The following is a 19,482-nucleotide window of genomic DNA, read 5'->3' as shown; positions in this document are numbered from 1 at the left end:
AACAACTGGGTTATAGAAGACGTTACGGATGGAATAAAGAAATTCATGGAAACCAATGAGAATGAAAACATTTCCTATCAGAAACTTTGGGACACAGCAAAAGAAGTGCTCAGAGGTCAATTTATATCAATAAAGGCACACATACAAAAAAAGATGAAAGAGCCGAAATCAAGGAATTATCCCTACAACTTGAATACATAGAAAGAGAGAAGCAAAAGAAACTCTCAGGCAGCAGAAGAAAGCAAATAATAAAACTTAGAGCAGAATTAAATGAAATAGACAACAGAAAAACAATTGAAAGGGTTAACAAGACCAAAATATGGTTCTTTGAAAAAATCAACAAAATTGATAAATCACTGGCCAGAATGACAAAAGAAAAACAGGAGAGGAAGCAAATAACCCGAATAAGACATGAGATGGGCGATATTACAATAGACCCAATTGAAATTAAAGAATGATATCAAATTTTTTTTTATCAAAATACTATCTCTCTATGGTACTCTAGCAAATTTGAAAACCTCAAAGAGATGGATTAATTTCTGGAAGTATACTACCTACCGAAAGTAATACAACCAGAGGTTGAACAATTAAATAATCCCATAACAAAAAAGAGATAGAAAAAGAAATAATAATAATAATAAAAACTCCCAAAGAATAAAAGCCCTGGCCCGAACGGATTCACTACAGAGTTCTACCAAACTTTCAGAGAAGAGTTAACAACACTACTACTCAAGGTATTTCAGAGCATAAAGAAGGACGGTATACTCCCAAACTCATTATATAGAGCCAGCATATCCTTGACACCAAAGGACACACACACACACACACACACACACACAATTACACACCTATATCCCTCATGAACTTAGATGCAAAAATCCTCAACAAAATTCTAGCCAAAAGACTTCAGCAACATATTAGGAAAATAATTCACCATGACCACATGAGATTCATACAAGGTGTGCACGGATGGGTCAACACAAGAAAAACAATTAAAGCCAAGAAACATAACAAAAAAAAAAAATCATACAAATAAAAAAAAGAGAAGAACCACATGATCTTATCTATTAATGCAGATGCATTTGACAACATCCAACACCCATTCATGATACAAACTCTCAGAAAAATAGGAATAAAAGAAAACTTCCTCAACGTAATAAATAGCATTTATACAAACCCAACACCCAACATCACCCTAAATGCAGAGAGTCTGTAGCATTCCCCTTGCCACTGGGAACCAGACAAGGATGCCCTTTATCACCAGTCTTATTCAACAGTGTGCTGGAGGTCCTAGCCAGAGCAATTAGGCTAGCTAAAGAAATAAAGGGCATCCAGATTGATAAGGAAGAAGAAAAAGTATCTCTATTTGCAGATGGCGTGATCTTATACACAGAAAACCCTAAAGAATCCTCAAGAAAACTACTGAAGCTGAGAGTTCAGCAGATTGTCAGGATACAAAATAAATATACAAGAATTAGGTGAATTCCTCTACACCAACAAAAAGAACATCCAACAGGAAATCACCAAATCAATACCATTTAAAGTAGCCTCCAAAAAGATAAAATGCTTAGGAATAAATCATACCAGAGACCTAAAAGACCTATACCAAGAAAAGTACTAGAAGCTACTGCAAGACGAAAAGAGATCTACAAGTGGAAAAACATACCATGATCATGGATAGGAAGGCTTAACATTGTACAATTGTCTATTCTACCAAAAGCGATGTATACACACAATGCAATTCCCATCCAAATTCCAATGAAGTTTTTTAACGAGATGGAGAAGCAAATCACCAGCTTCATAATGAAGGGAAAGAGGCCCTGGATAAGTAAAGCATTACTGAAAAAAAAGAGCAAAGTGAGAGGCCTTACTCTACCTGATTTTAGAAACTATTTTACCGCCACAATGGTCAAAACAGCCTGCTACTGGTACAACAGGTACATAGACCAATGCAACAGAATTGAGATTCCAAACAGAAATTCAACCACGTATGAGCACCTGATATTTGACAGCGGCCCAAAATCAGTTAAAGGGGAAAAGACAGTCTCTTTAACAATCATGCTGGCATAACTGGATATCCATCTGCAAAAAATGAAACAAGACCCATACCTCACACCATGCACAAAAACTAACTACAAATGGATCAAAGACGTAAATGTAAAATCTACAACGATAAAGATCATGGAAGAATAAAATAGGGACAGCACTAGGAGTCCTAATACACAGCATAAACAGTATACAAAACATTACTAACAATGCACAAACACCAGAAGAGAAATTAGATAACTGGGAGCTCCTAAAAATCAAACACCTATGCTCATACAAGGACTTCAACAAAAGTGTAAAAAGATTACATAAAGATCGGGAAAAAGTTTTTAGCTATAACATTCTTAGTCATCATCTGATCTCTAAAAGCTACATGATACTGCAAAAATTCAACTACAAAAAGACAAATAACTCTATTAAAAAATGGGCCAATGATATGAACAGGCACATCTGTAAAGAAGACATTCAGGTAGCTAACAGATACATGAGGAAATGCTCACGATCATTAGCCATTTGAGAAATGCAAATCAAAACTACAATGAGATTCCACCTCACTCCAACATGGCTGGCACTAATCCAAAAAACACAAAATAATGAATGTTGGAGAGGTTGTGGAGAGACTGGGACACTTATACACTGCTGGTGGGAATGGAAAATGGTATAACCATGAAGGAAATCCTTTTGGCGCTTCCTTAAAAAGCTAGAAATAGAACTACTGTACGATCCAGCAATCCCATTCCTTGAAATATTGCCTAGAGAAATAAGACCCTTTATATGAACAGATATATGCACACCCATGTTCATTGCAGCACTGTTTACAATAGCAAAAAGATGGAAGCAATCAAGCTGCCCATCAATGGATGAATGGATAAATAAATTATGGTATATTCACACGATGGAATACTATGCATTGGTAAGAACAATGATGAATCTGTGAAACATTTCATAACATGGAGGAATCTGGAAGGCATTATGCTGAGTGAAAGTATTCAGTTGCAAAGGGACAAATATTGTATGAGACCACTATTACGGGAGCTCAAGAAAAAGTTTACATACAGAAGAGGATATTCTTTGATGCTTACGAGAGTGTGGAGGGAGAGGGGTATTTACTAATTAGATAGTAGACAAGAACTATTTTAGGTGAAAGAAAAGATACTACACAATACAGGAGAGTCCAACACAACAAGTTTAAACCAAAAGCAAAGAAGTCTCCTGGATAAAGTGAATGCTTTGAAGGCCAGCGTAGCAGGGGAGGGGGTTTGGGGACCATGGCTTCAGAGGACATCTAGGTCAATTGGACCAATAAAATCTATTCAGAAAACATTCTGCATTCCACTTTGGAAAGTGGCATCTGGAGTCTTAAATGGTAGCCCAGGACCATCAAAGATGCATCAATCGGTCTCAAACAACCTAGAGCAAAGGAGAATGAAGAACACCAAACACACAAGGTAATTATGAGCCCCACAAAGAGACTGGGCCACATAAACCAGAGACTCCATCAGCCTGACACCGAAAGAACTAGACGGTGCCTGGTTATAAGGCATGACTGCCCTGACAGGGAACAGAGCAGAGAACCCCAGAAGGGGCAGGAGAGCAGTGGCATTTAGACCTCTAACTTACGTAAAAAGGCCAGACTTAATGGTCTGACTGAGACTAGAGGAACCCCGGGGGTCATGGTCTCCAGACCTTCTGTTAGCCCAAGACAGGAACCATTCCCAAAGCCAACTGTTCAGACAGGGATTGGATTGGATTATAGAATAGAAAATGATACTTGTGAGGAGTGAGCTTCTTGGATCAAGTAGACACAAGAGACTATGTGTGCAGCTCCTGTCTGGATGGGAGGTGAGAGGGCAGAGGGGGTCAGAAGCTGGCCGAATGGACACAAAAATGGAGAGTGGAAAGAAGGAGTGTGCTGTCTCATTACAGGGAGAGCAGCAACTAGGAGGATATAGCAACGTGTCTGTAAATTTTTATATGAGAGACTGACTTGAATTGGTAAACTTTTACTTAAAAAACTATAAAAATTAAAAAAAAAAAAGCACCCCTTTTGAAAGAAGCCTCTCCCATTTATCTAAACCCTCCCCCCACTACCCCAGCCCTTGAGTTGGCTTCAGCGGTACCCGATTTCCCTGGGCCTGAGATAGGTTCTGCTGTGCACCATGAGCCATTCTCCTGGCCTTGGAGAAGGAATAAATTAACAAATGGAGGAAAAACAACCTGCCAGTTCCCCTAACCTGGGAACTCAGGGCAGAAGCAGCTCCTATCCAGGCACAAGCAGCCTATGGACTTTGAATGCCTTTCCCCACTGGGTGGACCTGTGTGGGCCCATTTCAGCAGCTTAGGCCCTTGTTGGCATAGTGCAGCAGAGCACGTGCCTGAGGTCTGATTTCAACTGTTTCAGCTGTGGGGCAGAGAGGCTGAATTTTGACATTTGACACCGCTCTGCCTATTAAGCAGGGTCCTCACCTACCCATATCAGGGGCCCAAGGATTGGTAGCTCACCCACAGCACCTAGCCACCCACAACAGGGGCCCAAGGATAAGTGCTGCCTGCTAATCCTTACAGCCAAAAGCACTGGGTCCCCATTGTCCAGCTACAAACCCCACACACCTGTGAGCTCTAGGGCACAGGGACTCCCTTTCCTCACAGACACTTGGGGGACACTTGTCAGCCCCTCCCTTGCTCAGAGTGTGACCCCCTGCTGCAACCAGATATCTGCGCCTACACCAATCACCCCTGCTCCTCTGAGACTGTAGGTGAGAGCCTGCACCAACTACTTGGACACCTCAGCTGAAACCATACAAGAAAAAAAGTGAATGGACTCCTAGGCTTATATACCTGGTAACAGCTTTAGCCATCTGGTGACAGGACGTTAGAGCTTCAAAGGCACCAATAATCAAGCTAGCTCACTTGAGCAGCCTATTTGGGCATATTAAAACAAAACAAAGCAAGAAGATAAGATACAGTAAGCTAACATAAAATAAATTAAGACAATAATTTATACATGACTCAGAAACAATAGTCAAAATTAAATCGCATAGAGAAGGAGAACATGTTCGCTTCAACAAGCTCCCAAAACAAAGAATCAAGGAATCTTCTGGACAAAGATATATTCTTGGAATTACCAGAGTTAGAATACAAAAGATTAATATAGAGAACTCTTCAAGAGATCAGGAAGGAGAACAGGCAAAATGCAGAACAAACCAAGGATCCCACAGATAACGTGCTCGAGGAAATTAAGAAGGTTATTGAAGAGCATAATGACAAATTTAACAGGCTGCAAGAATCCATAGAGAGACAGCAATCAGAAATTCAGAACATTAACAATAAAATTTTGGAATTAGACAACTCAATAGAAAATCAGAGGAGCAGAATTGAGGAAATGGAGGTCAGAGTTAGTGATATCAAAGATAAAACTCTTGGCACCAATATATTTGATGAAAAATCAGATAAATCAGGGGCACTCACAGCCGGGGAAGAAATGCTTTTTGTCAACTAGAAGTTGTTTCAGGATCACCTGGCTGTGAAAAAAGAAGATTTTTTTTTTTTTACCAACATTAAGAAGATCATCAAAAGTGGTCAGGAAAAGAGAGAGTGGAAGGAGGGAGCAGGCTGTCTTATGGGGGAGCTGGGAGAGTAATTGGGAATATGTAGCAAGGTGTATAGAGGTTTTTATGTGAGAGACTGACTTGATTTGTAAACTTTCACTTAAGGCACAATAAAAATTAATTAAAAAAAAAAGGGGGCATCAGCCATGGAATTCTCTCTCCCTCTAGTGTTAGGGATTGAATTGTGTCCCCCTAAGGGAAAGATCACACTCCTAACTGCTGTACCTGTGAATGTGACCTTTTTTGGGGTAATAGAGTTTTTCATTCAAGATAAATCCACTGTGGGTGGACTCAATTTTGACTCACAGAGGCCCTATAGGACAGAGCAGAAGCCAACTGCTACATCTTTCTCCTGCTCTTTGAAGAGAATATCAGTTAAGTAATACCGGAGGAGGGTGGGTCCTAGTCTTAATTCTTTCTGCGTGCTGTTTCATGAAAGAGAAGAGACGTGTAGTGAGGGTCAGGCACGGGACGTAGACAACATGTGAGGGTCTCTCACAGACCAATGAACGCCAGGAGATATCCGGGGACTACTGACAAGGACAGTTCTTCCTGAATGAGCCACACCACTACCCCACACCACTGAACTCCTAGAAATTTCACTGAGGGGCAAGGAGGCTTAATATTTGTGAGGTTTATTTTCCAACTCCTAGCACGCAAGTATTCTACCAATAAGTCCAGAATCTTTTACACTTTGTCCTTACTATGTTCAATCAGCATAGGGTCATCAATGTAATGGACCAGTATCATAGCCTGAGTAATGGAAATGCAATCAATGTCCCTGAGGTCTAAATTAAGACATAGGGCTGGAGACCTGATATATCACTGAGGTAGGACAGTAGAGGTGTATTGATTGCCTTTGAAGCTGAGGAAAAGCTGTTTCTGATGTTTCTTCAAAACTGAAAATAGGAAAACAACTTTGGTCAGACCAATAGCTGGATACCAGGTACCAGGAGATATATTAATTTGCTCAAGCAATGAAACCACATCTGGAACGGCAGTTACAATTAGAGTCACCACTTGGTTAAGTTTATGGTAATCCGCTGCCATTCAGCAAGGTCCATCTGTTTTCTGCACAGGCCCAATAGGCAAGTAGAATGGGGATGTGGTGGGAATCACTAGCCCTGCATTCTTCAAGCCCTTGATGGTGGCAGTACTCTCTGCAGTTCCTCCAAGAATGCGGTATTGCTTCTGGTTTACTATTTTCCTAGATAGGGGCAGTTCTAATGGCTTCATCTTGGCTTTTTGTACCCTGAGAGCCCCTATTCCTCTTGTCACGTATCCAGTGTGGAGGTTCTGGGAGTTGCTGAGTAAATGTATTCTGATTATGCATTTTGGAACTAGGGAAATCACTACAGGATGGGTTTGGGGACACACCAGACACACTGTGAGACGAATCTGAGCTAAAGGTGCAGTAAGATTCTTACCTTCATATGCCCCTACTCTGACTGGTGGGCCTCAGTGATGTTTTGAGTCTCCTGGAATTAGTGTGTGTTTAGAACCAGTATCCAGTAATGCCAGAAAATTCTGATTATTTCCTTTCCCCAATGAATAGTCACTATCATAAAAGCCTGTAGATCACTTGGGGGAGGCTGGGAGAAATTTCATAGCATAAATTTTTGGCAGTGTAGGGGGTCTTTCCTCAAGGGGACCTGGCTTCCCCTTCATTCAAGGGGTTGTGGGTCAGTAAACTAGCTCTAGGCTGGGAATTGATTGAGAGGCTGCAACTTTCTTTTCTGGTGATTCAAGATAGATTACCGTTCACTTGACCTGGAATTCTTCTGCTTGTAGAGATCAAGTAAACATTTAGTACATTTCTTGCCTATTTCACCCCTAGGACACTTGACTCATTAGCCAACACCATAATTCCATACAAGTCACACTATTCTGATTACTGTTTTGACTCTGCTGTGGATTGTAGTAACCGCTAACCACTCCCACCTTGTCTTTGTCAATTGAGTGCTGCCACTTGGCTCCTAACAGCGCGGGGCCAATCAGCCCCATTGTAGTTAGGAGTTTTAATTCAGTTAGGGCAGTTCTCATTGTCAAGCTTTACTCACATAAAAGGGCAATCACAGCAGTCTTCAAGAATGCTGTGACCCCCTTAGCAAATTTCTTTCTCACAGATGGTGTGTCCTCTGGCACCCCATGTGTGGGCATGTGGGTCTAACCTGATAAATACACTCTAATGTGCCAATTTCCCTAAGTCTTTCAACACCTTATCCTACAGTATACCAGGGCAGGTCTTGTACTTCAACCTGATTTACTGTAGGCCACCATGTAATCTGTACTTCATTAACCCAACCAAATAAACTATTAGATCTTTTCCTAACCTCTTGCGCAGAAACACTGAATGAAGAATCTGTGCTTAGTGGGCCCATATTGATAAACTGAGACTGACCCATGTTTATGTTCCTTGCACCATTATCCCACACCCTTAATAGCCATTTGCACACATATTCCCCGGGTTTCTATTTGCACATATTAGGAAAGTCAAGCAGTTCCCTTGGAGTGTGGTGTGCCTTCTCCTTGTTCACACTTTGTACTTCACCTTTTGGGACTTCAGTCTAGTTATAGACCTAGAACAAAAATGGGTAGTGGGGGTGAGTCCTGGGAACATTCAGAAAAGTCTTGAAAGGCATCTACGTAAGGGGATGCCTCAGGCAAAGCACCAGCTGCCTCTGCAGGTGATATCTCAAAGACTCTTCAGACACAGTTGGGTTAATTTCATCAAATGGGGGTGGAAGTGTATAACGGCTTTACTGGAGGGCAGTGGCTTCGCTGAAACCCTGGTGCCATAGAGGTTAAGAGTTGGCTGCTAACCAATAGACCATTAGTTCAAATCTACCAGAAGCTCCTTGAAAACCCTATGGGGTCATTCTATTCTGTTGTATGAGGTCACTATGAGTCGGAATCACCTCCTATTGGCCGGAAATGGGTTTTGTTTGTTTGTTTTATTTGTTTTGGTGGCTTACGAGAAGATGGAGTAATCTCTTCAGATGGGGGTAAGAGTGCTGATTCTCCTGGCAGCCATGACTCAACAGAATTTAGAGCCTCAGTGTCCCCAGTTCCCTGATTATCTGCCCATATGTTCCCATTCCAAGTTTGGGGGTCTCATTTCACCTCAATCAATGGCCTCGCTTTAACTTCAGATACCATTCGGGGTTGGGAAGTTAATTACATTGTTACTCAGCCACTCTTGCAATAAGAATCTGTGTTAGATTTTCAGCAATATCAGCTCTGTTACTACAAGAAATAAGGCTTTCCTTCAGGGCACATGTTGCAACTTTGAGGTATTTCATAAGGCGCTTGTACTGTGACTCTGAAGCCCTGAGCTCGTCTCTCTCACCACTTTGTCCAATGAAAGTAGGACCACAAAACCAGCTTCCTTACTTTCTGACAAAATTGTGAAAAATTTTCAAACATGTGATCACCCAAGGACTCGCTTCTCACCAATACTTGATCTATTTCTGATGATACTTGGCATATTAAAACTGCCACTTCTTGCCGTAGATTAGCAGCACTCTTTTTACTACTGGAGGTAGAATCGTCAGCTCTTCTAGGACTAGTCAAACTTGAGAACCAATTGAGAAAACTCATCCTTATCATTCTGTTTCTCTGGAATCACTCTCAGTACCAAGTCTCTTGGGCCAGGTTCTCAAGAGAAGCAAAACTAGTGGAGCGTATGTATGGATGTGTGTGTGTGTGTGTGTGTGTTTGGGTGTGTGTGTATGTATGTACATATAACTATATACATGTGTAGAGAGAGAGAGAGAGAGCTTTATCTGAAGTAAATTGCTCACATGGTTGTAGAGCTAGCAAGTCCCAAGTCCATGGGTCAGATATCAGGTTGGAGACTTCTCCCGTCTCACGTACCTGCAGGGGCAGAGGAACCCAAGTTCGGCAGGAAAGGAAGCAGGCTGCCGGCTAAAATCCAAAGAACTGGAGGTCAGATGATAACCAGTTGGATGCAGGAACCAGAGCAATCGAGTAAGGTTTGCCAAAACTTCTATACATATATTGGATGCAGGCCACACCCCCGAGGAAAACCCACTTACAACTGATTGGCTGATCATATCAGATCACATCATGCAGGATGACTACATCACTGTATAACTGCCAAACCAGTGAGAATCATGGCCCAGCCAAGCTGACACGCAACGTTAACCACCACACGTTACAAGCCCAGTGATTACCTTAATCATTTTCCCAACTGGTAGCTAAAACAGCCTATAAATAATTTTATCTACTCCTCTAAAAGTCTTAAGTCCTGTTTAAATATACATTTATCTACTCTACTTTTGCTTCCTAGGAAAGGTAAATCTAATGACAGTCGAAGTCAGATAGATGTTCAAATTCTAAATTTGCCTCATTCTGGTTTCACTGATGATCAACCCTGACGACAATCCTTCTGAAATATTTTTTGATTATGAAAATGAACTAATAGCACACCGAAGTGTTTATACTATTATGGTGTAAATTCTAAATATTCTGGTATTAAATGATATTTACTAAGAGGTCATTTTACTCAGGTAACTTTGGTGGGAGAACACCATTTGGCTAAAGGCCTAAGACAATTTCTTTCTGACTGTATAAACAAGTTCTTCCTTGAGGGGATCTACCAATTTTTTGTTCGAAGACTTCTGTGCTTGTGAATTTGTTGACGGTCTGAGACTGTCTATTGCTGTGATTCAAGTCAGACTATGTTCACCAGACCTAGACTGTTTCTGCTTATACAAATCAAGTAAGACTTTAATAGGTTGCCCATCTATTGCATTTCTAGAGATACTGACCAAGGGGTTCATGCCAAAGAGGTTTGATGGACAGACCATTCAGATTACTGCTTCATCTGTGTATTCAATGTAGGAAGTAAGCTCACCTTGTATTTTAGGCATAAATGTTGTGACTTGACCCTTCCAATGCCTTCTTCCCATCATCCCCCTTCATTTCAATGATCCCAGTTCCATGGTAGCAGTTCCCACTATCCTTCATAAAATAGCCACCACAGAGTTCTTTGAGGATGTGAAAATAGTTCTGTAGGATCTATTTCTCACAGCCTTGCTGAAGGTAGTCTCTTCAAGACCTTTCCAGGGGATAAAAGTAGGGGCAAGTGAGCATGTCTGTGGAGTGCACAATTAATTTTTACTCAAAGGATTTGGACTTTTCCCCTGGTTTCTGAGAGGTAATCTCTAAACACCTGAGATTTTCCGAGTGACTAGAATCTTTGCAATTTCTGGAGGGGCTCCAGGTCACACCTGAGAGTTTATGCTGAAGGGGCTAGGGGGCCTCATTGACGGGACAAAGAGGAAAAGGCCCTAAGAGGCTGGTTTAGAGTGATATTGCCAAAAGAAAAGAGTAACCAAAGGATCTTGAGATATCAGCAAGTTACTCTGAAATGGGGTAGCAGATACATATATATGGAGGGTTGGACAAAGCAAATGTACAAAATGTTCATTGGTAAATGGACATGAAGAATATATAAAGTCATTACTCTTCCAACTTTTTTATGTTTCTAATTCTTTTGAAAAGGAAGATTGGGAGCTCTTGTCCCAGGTTTTACTTTGTTCTCTTGAGATGAACATTCTGAAAGATGAGAACCACAGGAGTGGTGACGGTTCCTCGTGGCCCAGAGCAGGATACAGCTGTTGGGGGCTCCAAGACGCTGAAGAGCTGCTCATCGTCTCTCACCTCTCCAAGCCTGGGTCATGCTGGGACTCTTCTGCATCAAACAAGGCAAAAGAAGATTCCTGCGGAGGAGAGACTGCTCAAAACAGCTCTCTCTGACCCGAAATCGAACCTGGGCCGCGGCTGTGAAAGCGCCGAATCCTAGCCACTAGACCACCAGGGACTTACCCAAAGACCTGTCATCTGCATCCTTCAGAAGGTACGCCTCTTTCCACCCAACTCGGGAAAGCCTGGACGCCTACCTTCCTGCACGCTGCCCTCTCCTCCAGCGAACCTCCCCCATGGCCCTTTCCTCCTCGCCTTCTCCAAAACGCGAGACAGCCTGCCACACGCCGAGCGCTGTCAGGTCTTCCCAAGTTTCGGAGCCAGGTGGCTCTGCCCTGTCGCACCTCAGACCTGACCTGGAGATGCGCCTTTGCGCGCGGCAGCGTGTGGAGAGACGGTGGCCCGGTCCAGCGCAGGGGACAAGCCTTCAGGGAGGAGGCGCCCAGGGTGGGAAGGGGGCCGAGCACGAGCCCCCGAGAACTCCACTATCAAAAAGGGCTCAGACGGATGCAGAAACGGAGGCAGCCTGGATGAATAACTCTTGGAACCAGGGCCCCGGGACCCCAAATTGAACTCTGGATTTTCCCCTCTAAAGTCCTCTGCCCCTGCCATATGCCCCATCTTTGTTGATGGCCACTCCATCCTTCCCTATGCTCAGGCAAAAAACTGCGAGTTCTCCTTAGCGACGGTCTTTTCCTCAGACTCCACATCTAATTACTCAGGGATTTACGTGTTCTTCTTGGTGGTACAATGGTGAAGAGTCGGTAGCTCGAATCCACCAGCCGCTCCGTGGAAACCCTATGGGCTGTTCTACTGTGCTCGCTTTAAGTCCTAATAGACTCCTCCGCAACGGATCTTTTGGTTTTTGTCCGTCAAATGTGGACGTTGGTGTACGCAGTCTCTCCCTTTCCTGAGCTCTGAATTTGCACCGACGACTTTCCTGATAAAGGCGAAGGTCAATTTAAGGCGTAGCCCTCGGCTCGCTCAGACCTTAGGGTTCCAGACCCTTAATTTCCGGGCTTGGGGTTCAGCTGCATTTGCCCCTTTTCTTTGGGTCTATCCCTCAAAATCAGCCTGTTTCTGGCCTGTCTTGGAGAGTTGCGGACATACCTGGGACCCCTCTGCTCCTCTCCTCTCTCCAGGTTAAGAAACCAACCCCCTTCCGGTTCCTCCTGCAGAGAAGCTTCGGAAGGCGCTTTTCTTTTTCCTGTCTTGAAGTGCGCGCGCCCCAGGTGTGCGATACGCAGGGGCGCACGCGATGAGTTTGTGGTTCTCCAGTAGCCTTCTCTTCTGAACCCCTGTGTAAGGGAAGGGCAACCTCCCCCTTTGTCCAATTCAGGAGGGATCCAAAAAAGGGTCGTGACCCGACAGAAAGGCGGTGAACCCTCTCCTCTGGGTGGGCGGGGAGGCGGGAGATTGATCCAGAAGGGAAGGGGAAATGCACGGTATGACATTTCCTGATCTAAAGCTACCTGGAAGGCAGCCTCGTCTGGAACAGGGTCCTAGGTCGCTGAAGGGCCTAACGTAGTCCAGTTGTGTCCCCGTCTCCACTTTGAGCCAAAAAACAAATGCGAGCACGGAGTCCTGGTTTCCAGTGAGCAAGGAACCTGCGCCCTCCCCAGGGTGAGGGAGCACTTGAACTTTGGGTGTGAAGGCAGCGCGGTAACCTCAGCACCTAGAGCAGCAACTGCATGAGAAAAGGGCACATTCTTGCCCCCAAACTTTTCCCTTTTTTTTAAATCTAGATTTCCAAAGGAAATCCTATGGGGAATAACATTAAAGCCTGTGAGCTACAGAAACTCTTTGCCTATTGGCGGTTGTCCTGAGGCGAAGGTGAAAAACCTGCGCAAACCGCCTCCGTTAACTTTCGCACTCCATGATCTGTTGAGCAGAAAAATAAAAAAAGGCAAATGAAGATGAGTTTCCAGTATTGAAATAAAACTTCCCTTCAAGAAGAATGTCCAAGAGTGAGGAGGGAGAAATCAAGGGATTGTGAATTCTGCGTGAGCTTCCCCTGGGTCCTGCGGTTTATACTGGGCTTCTTGGTCTGGTGTCCAAAAGAATCCAGTGCCGGCCTTCAAGGCTGACTTGGCCTGTGTTTGTTGTTCGATATTTTCAAAGAGCCAAATGTCCTAAGACACATGTTTCAGCCTTTGCTCAGGTACGGCTAAAACATGAAGGCATGATTAGAGTAGTGGACTGAAATCCAGCCACACAGGGAGGAGGTGCTGAGGCAAAAGGGCTTGAGAGCAGAGAGCCCAGCTCAGGCCCCAGGTAGAGTGCATGGTAGGGCCTGGAGGGAGGGTTCTACTGTTCCTGGGTGGACCGGAAGTGTGGATCATTTTGAGTGTGTGTGATAAAATAGGAAACAAAACACTTGCCATTTCAACCTTCAGTGACAGTGCTCAGGTTCACCATGTTGTGGAACCATCACCACTATCCGTTTCCGCAGATTTCATCACCCTTAACAGAAATCCAGTGCCCCTTAAGCAGTCATTCCTGCCTTTTCCTTCCCACCTGCCCCAGGTAACCATGAGTAAACTTTGGCCTCTATGCATTTGCTGTTCTAGAGATTCCAAGTAGGTGGGATCATATAATATTTGTCCTTATTCATCTGGCTTATTTCATTCAGCATAATTTTTCTAGGTTCATCCATGTCTTAACATATATCAGAATCTCTTTTCTCTTTATGGCTGAATAACATTCCATTGTATGAATATACCACATTTTGTTTATCCAGTCCTCTGTTGATGGACACTTGGGTTGTTTACACCTTTTGGCTATTGTGAATAATGCTGCAATGAGCATTGGTGTACAAGGATCTGTTTGCATTTCTGCTTTCAATTCTTTGGGGGTATATACCTAGTAATGTAGGTGTTGGGTCATTTGGGAATTCTATGGTTAACTTTTTTGAGGAACCATCAAATGGATTTCCACAGAGGCTGTACCATTTTACAATCCCACCAGCAATGGGTGAGGATTCCAATTTCCCACATCCTTAGCAATGCTTGTTTTCCGGTTTTGTGCCAAAAGGTTGAGCATTCGACTACTAACTGAAAGGTTTGTGGTTGGAACCCACGCAGAGGCACCTCGGAAGGCAAGTCTGGTGATCTGCTCCTGAAAGATCCAAAACTCCAAGCCGTTGCCATCTAGTCAATTCTGACTCATAGCGACCCTACAGGACAGAGTAGAGCTGCCCCTTAGGGTTTCCAAGGCTAAGATCTTTACAGAAGCAGGCCACCACATCTTTCTCCCACACAGGGGCTGGTGGATTCAAACTGCTGACCTTTCAGTTAGCAACCGAGCACTTTAGCCAGTGCACCACCAAGTCACAGCCTTCAGAACCTTATGGAGCAGTAGTTCTCCACTGCACTTATGAGATGGTCATGAGTCCTAATCAACTCCATGGCAACTAACACCAAGTGGGGGAATGAATAAGGAGTAATGACATTGAACATCTTTTCATGGAAACAGGGATCATTTGTCTGGAACACCAGCGCCTTTAAAGGGGCCACCGAGGCGCTGGTCCGAAGCCCCAGGATGAGAGCCTTCACAGCTCCTGGGCTGCGGGGAGCTGGAGAGCCCGAGAGGAGCTTAGTTCTGAAAATGGAAACTCTAGCGAACTTAGGGTTCCTGAAGCCCGGCGGAGCACCCCACACCACCACCCCCCGAAGTCCTAGCTTCCGGGATAGGCGCAGATAACTACTTTAAGGCCTAAGGGAAGCCACAGACTCCTTTGCCTGAAGGGATTGTTGGTGTTTTCCCCGAGGGCTTTCTCCAGCGCTTTGCTGCAGGCAGTCGAATTTCAAATGTAGTTGAATGTCGTGTGTTGCTAGCTAAAGTACTTGGAGACTGCAGGGTTTACGATTTTCCTGGACAAATTCTTAGGCTAGCTCAGTCACGTGGTTTCGTAGGGTAGTAGTTATCACGTTGGGCTCAGGCGGGAAGGGTCCCTGTTTAGAAGGCGGGCTAAAACAGATTTCATTCCTGAAGGGTTAAGCGTTTGCCAATAGCCTTTAAGGAGAAAAAAAAAAAAAAAGACAGAAGACTTCATTACGGAGTACCTAAGCCAGACCTCATTTCTCTGCGCTATTTTTTTTTTTTTTTTTTTAAGTCAGATGTGAGACCAGGACACAATTCTCATCTGGTTCTTGGGAGGCGGGGCACCAAGCGAGACATGCTTCATGTTAGTTTTAGTTCCTGAGAGTTCTAAAGGTTCTCTTTGTTCTCTTCTATCACCTTAACCTTCTCCACAGGCTGACACTGAAGAAGAAAACGGCCTCAGGAAGCACCCAGCGAACACTTCAGGCAAAGGAGACTGAGACTCCCGATATGCCCTGGCTTCGGGTTCCTCCCCTACCCTCCAAACAAGGACCATGGGGCCCCACACACTGGATTTGAGATCTCACATCAAAAGCAAACTAAAATGACAGGAACAAGAGAAAGAGATAACAAAGAGGCGTTAAAGCTAAGTCTTGAGAGAAATGACCAATCAAGGCAAATGCAGTGAGCCTTGGTTCGCTTGGTGCTTAACAAGGCCCTTTCCAGGACTTTGCTGCTGGCAATCGAATTTCGAAATGGGATTGAAATTGGTACATTGAAAGTCACGAAAGTTCAAGAAGGCCGCCATAAAGTTTTCACGGATGTTCCTCAAGTTATGTGAACCTCGTGGTTTCGGTAGTGTAGTGGTGACGACGTTCGCCTCACACGCAAAAGGTCCTGGCTTGGAAACCCGGCGGAAGTAGTTGCTTTTTTTACTCCTCAGAGCCCATTGCTACTTTTTCCCATTCCTTTAGATCTAGAATCAGACACGAGTCCCGAAAAGTCCCAGAGGGAAGTGCACAAACTGTGATGACCCATAAATAGGAAGGCGCAATACCACCAGAAGTACTGCAAGATTTTTGCCACTTTATATAAACCTAAATCCTAGGGTTCGTCTATGGAAGTGGATCCTAAGGGAGTAGAAGCAGGGCGGAAGGAATACAGTGATGGATATGGCTAGGTTTACCGATTGATACAGGTGCACTAGGTAGGAGTTCTGGAGCCACTGTATTAGTTTGAGCAGCTGTCGGCAATTCTACATCGTTCACTTGAACCAGTTCTCTGAAAACCTGCACCCAAAGGTGGCCTACAGGAAATGAACTTGAAATGGCACAACGTCTTTGATACATTTCTTGTAGTGGAAAATATCTAAAGCCTTAGGGGGATTAGAAAGCTACAGTAAATTTACCATATAAGACATGTTCATTCGCCCACATCTATAGACCCAGGTATTATCAGGAAGACATAACCTTCAACAAGTCTGTGAGAAATATACTTATAGGAACTGTCCTTGCATCCTCAAAGCATTCTGTGGTGGTGATTTTATGAAGGACAGTGGGAACCGCTGCCACTTCCTGGGATTTCTGAAATTAATGGGAGTGTCTTAGTTAGGGTTGCTAAAAGACACAAAACGAGCGATTATAAATAGATAGCTAGATAGCTAAAGGTGATTACAACTTTTTTTGTATTCATAAAACCATAGACCCAACTTGATTTCCAAAGTATATGGGAAGGGTTAAATAAATAATACCAAAACCAAACCTGTTGCTGTCTAGTCGATTCCGACTCAAAGCGACCCTATAGGACACAGTAGAACTGCCACACAGGGTTTCCAAAGAGCGCCTGGTGGATTCAAACTGCTCACCTTTTGGTTAGCAGCTGTAGCACTTAACCACTACACCACCAGGGTTTAAAGAAATAATAGTACCAGTAAACAAAGAGGAAAAAATTAAAAAAAAAAAAACTTGTTAGTCAAAATCAACTCCGATGATTTCTTTCTTTCAATCATTACTGAGTTCTCAGTTTCCAAGCAAAGAGGATAGAAGGCTACCTAAGTTGCTCTCTGCCTGTATATAGTAAGATGTAAGGAGCAGAAGCTCTGGGTTCATCTTAACATTTATAAAATCTCAGGCGTGTCCCGGGGTGGGCTCAGAAACACCAACCTTTCGGTTAACAGCCAAACGCGCTGACCGATTGCGCAACAGATAAACGTTCTCTTTTCCACAAGGAGTGAACGCGTGTGAAGCGCTAGGCTATGCCTGACGCTTTCTGCAGAGCCAATAGCGCAAAACCTCGGAAAACCCGGCAGGTTGGGGTGACAAATCCTGGTGTTGTTCGCGTTGAAACCAGTGCGTTTGGGTCACGCCATCCTTGCTTCTGAGGAGCATTCCGGATGTACTTTTTCCAAGACAGAGTTATTCCTTCTTCTGGCAGTCCATGGTATATTCGATATTCTTTGCCAACACCGCAATTCAAAGGCATCAATTCTTCGTTGGTCTTCCTTATGCATTGTCCAGCTGTCACATGCATATGATCCGATTGAAAATACCATGGCTTGGGTCAGGCGCACCTTAGTCTTCAAGGTGACATCTTTGCTCTTCAACACTTTAAAGAGGTCCTTTGCCGCAGATGTACCCAATCAATGCAGCGCATCTTTTGATTTCTTGACTGCTGCTTCCATGGCTGTTGATTGTGGAGCCAAGGAAAATGAAATCCTTGACAACTTCAATCTTTTCTCTGTTTATCATGATGCTGCTCATTGGTCCAGTTGTGAGGATTTTTGTTTTCTTTATGTTGAGGTGCAATCCATACTGAAGGCTGTGGCCTTTGATCTTCATTAATAAGTGATACTCATACACTTCAATAATGTACTGTTAGCATAAAAACGGAGGGACAAGCGGTGAGGGACATGGCCCGCAAACGGACTATGGCAGGAGGTTTGGATTTTACTGTAAACGCATTAAAAGTTTATTCTGGTTTCGTGTACAAAAGCCCAGCTGGTATTTGAAATACCTTTACCAGGAAAACGGTTATGACCACATCATCTCAACAGTGGAAGGTACTTGTTAGGCTGGGTGAGAGGCATTTCACCTTTTGCAGGTTTCCCTTAGACCTGGCTCCAGGTATGCACACTGTCGGGGTTCCTTCCCTTCCGACCTCTAGCTGTAAGGCCCGCTGCCTTCTAGGCGCAGATGGGGAGCGATGCCCGTGCGGGAATGAACTGCAAACCAAACGAAGCGCGCCAGTGAGTGACAAAATTAGCGCCAGACGCTGCCGTGACTCGGATTCGAACCGAGGTTGCTGCGGCCACAACGCAGAGTACTAACCACTATACGATCACGGCGCACCACAAACTTGTCAGCGCTCACTGGTCTTTAAACTTTATTGACATAAAAACTTTCACACTGTTTTGTTCTTGAACAGCCACAGGTGCTCTGCTTTTCTCTCACTTCTTGCCATCTCTCAGCTCCTGCCTCCCCATTGTGCTACAGGATAGAAACCTTTCTCTCCTCCCCAGCACCTGGCCCGAGTTTCTGCACCTGCCTCCTGGAGGTCTTGTTCTCGCCCACGCCTCCCTGCTTTCCTTCGCCCCTCTTCACCGCTCCCCTTTCCGCACTTATGGTGCGGGTGGGCGGGCGAAGGGGGAGAAGCAGTGTCTTGGACCCTATTGGGGTCAGGCAGGGGTTGCAGACCCGGGGTCTCCGGGGGTCGCAGGCATCTGAGGCGGAGGTGGAGCAAGGAGGGGCGAAGGCCATTCGGCTGCCCTCCTAGCTTCAGACTCACCCAACGCACTGATTTTAACGCGATCAACAACACCATTTGTCACCCCAACCTGCCGGATTTTCCGAGGGTTTGTGCAGGTCGTACTGCAGAAAGCCGCTGGCACCGTCCAGTGGTTCAAAGGCGTTCACTCCTGGTACAAACAGGTGGGGTTACCTGCGGTCTCTGTGGCGCAATTGGTTAGCGCGCTCGGCTGTTAACCGAAAGGCTGGTGGTTCGAGCCCACCCAGGGACGGTCCCCAGGTTTTGCACTGTTAAGATATTCCCAGCGTTTCTGCTCCATAAATCTTACTAGGGAAAGGCAGAGAGAAATGGTAGTCTCCATTCTATCCTCTTTTTTTGGAAACTGAGAACTCGGAAATGACTGAAAGAATCATGGGAGTTGTTTTTGACTAAGAAGTCCCCCCCCCCCGTATTATTTATTTGTAGTGTTATTTATTTAAGCCCCGGTGGAGTGGTGGTTGGACTCCCTGGTGGCGTCATGGTTAAGTGCTAA

At 44.4% G+C, this 19,482-nt stretch overlaps 2 non-coding genes across 2 annotated transcripts; one reads left to right on the top strand and one right to left on the bottom strand.

Moving 5' to 3' along the window:
* Positions 1-18,477: 18,477 nt before the first annotated feature.
* On the bottom strand, positions 18,478-18,549 carry TRNAH-GUG (transfer RNA histidin (anticodon GUG)). The gene has a single exon. It is a non-coding gene; the product is annotated as a tRNA-His (tRNA).
* A 598-nt stretch (positions 18,550-19,147) lies between these two features.
* TRNAN-GUU (transfer RNA asparagine (anticodon GUU)) lies at positions 19,148-19,221 on the top strand. The gene has a single exon. It is a non-coding gene; the product is annotated as a tRNA-Asn (tRNA).
* Positions 19,222-19,482: the final 261 nt, after the last annotated feature.

Source organism: Loxodonta africana, chromosome 3, assembly GCF_030014295.1.
Source record: "Loxodonta africana isolate mLoxAfr1 chromosome 3, mLoxAfr1.hap2, whole genome shotgun sequence".
NCBI lineage: Eukaryota > Metazoa > Chordata > Mammalia > Proboscidea > Elephantidae > Loxodonta > Loxodonta africana.
This window is presented reverse-complemented; position numbering and strand designations above follow the sequence as displayed.